Raw genomic sequence first — 1,828 nt, 5'->3', positions numbered from 1 at the left:
TGGTTGCGCATCCTAATGGCCGCATTGAGCTTGTCAGGATGTGCTACCCATCTATTAGGGCAGCTTTATTAATAATTCATAAATTGATAATTTCATAATTTGAGAAACATTTCAGTATTTTTTTGTTCGTACAATGAATCATTGGAATCAGCTTAGTTACCAACATTCTTCTTTTTCTTCTGGTTACATTTTCTTTTATGCTCCATAAAAGTAAGTAAGTGATACAGTGATACGACATGCGGGTGAGTAAATGATGACAGAATTTTTCTTTTTGGGCGAACTATCACTTACTTGCTTACTTACTTATTTACTTAATTACTTACTTTCCGATTCTTCCAGGAAAATGGCTCACATTATGAATGGGCCATTGAATCATTGGTTCACCCAGTTCATTCAAAACGTGGATTCATTCAGAAACGAATCACCGCTGTGTGTTGCTCGGAGACACACAACTGCTGTGGTTTTATAGGTAATATTTTCTTTGCAAAACTGTGCAAAACAGACAATATTATAACCTATCTAATCTATTGTCCTGCCATTTGAAGTGTATCTTACCGTAATACATTTTGACAGATTTGAAGGTTTAAACAAAATATATTTTCAGCATTTAGAACATATATTTCGCAAATATTTTAAATACATTTTGACCAGATTTTGTTTCCAGTAAAAGCCTACATAAAGTCTTATATTGTACATCACAATCTCGCTGAGCACAGCAGAGGTCACTCATTTTGCTGATCATAAGCTGAGATGCCTAACGGACATCAAACACATCCTCCATTAATGTGCATAAAGAATAACCCCACAGATGAAGGAAGATGAAAGTCAAGAGACTGATAAAAGGAGCACATGCATCGGTTTGTTGCACACATCCCAATAAATGCTGACATTATCTAACGGAAAAGTGCTGATTTTATGGTAACATCATTTAAGTGCATGTTTGAACTGTTAACAAAGTGAGAGATTCGATAAGGTCTTGGTTTTTATAGGTGGCACATTCCACATATTTCCCCTGACTCTGAAAATGATTTTAAATTGATAAAGATGAGAACAGGTCAAGGACATCAATAGAATAGATGTTTCTTTGGGATAGTATGCTAGAGTTGTAATGTACATTATTCTCATTTTAGGGGATTTCAAAGTGTTAATGAAGCGTCCACAGCACTGCACATTTTGAATGATTTCTTTCTTTCTTTAATTGATTTATTGGTTTTCAAACAGCTTAAAATCAAAATACGAAGAATACTAATAAAATCTGCTTTCTTCTCATTCAGTAAAGGCATCATTTTAGAGTTGTTTTCCGAAGCCTTGGCAGAGTCCCACTGCAAGACATCTACTTAAAATAATGACACAGTTGTTGAGGTAGCTGCCTATCTGCAATGTTAATGAATTTAATTATCATCTCTAAGATGTTTGCATCTTGTGCGGGAAACGATATCTTCACTGTGTCTTGGTCCACTGGATCTCTTCTGTGTCCCACATTTAATTTATACAAGAGTGCCGCAAAACCATTGTACATAATTACAGTTCAAATTAGATCTAAATATTTCCACTTTTTTGTTAAACAAAAATAAATAAATAAATACAACCCCAATCCTTTTTCACATGCTATTAAATATTACAATTAAAACACACCTATTGTTTTTGCACAAAAATCTCCCTTTTTATGTAATTTAACTTTTTTTTCTAGTTAAATGATGGGTTGGGTAACCAAGACTGCACAAATATTAACTTTACTATCTGATAATTATTCCAATCACCAGGTAATATATATATATATATATATATATATATATATATATATATATATATATATATTATGTATCTA

This window comes from Sinocyclocheilus grahami, unplaced genomic scaffold (genome assembly GCF_001515645.1).
Source record: "Sinocyclocheilus grahami isolate Dianchi unplaced genomic scaffold, SAMN03320097.WGS_v1.1 scaffold187.1, whole genome shotgun sequence".
Lineage (NCBI taxonomy): Eukaryota > Metazoa > Chordata > Actinopteri > Cypriniformes > Cyprinidae > Sinocyclocheilus > Sinocyclocheilus grahami.
The sequence above is the reverse complement of the archived record's forward strand: the minus strand, read 5'-3'. Positions refer to the sequence as shown.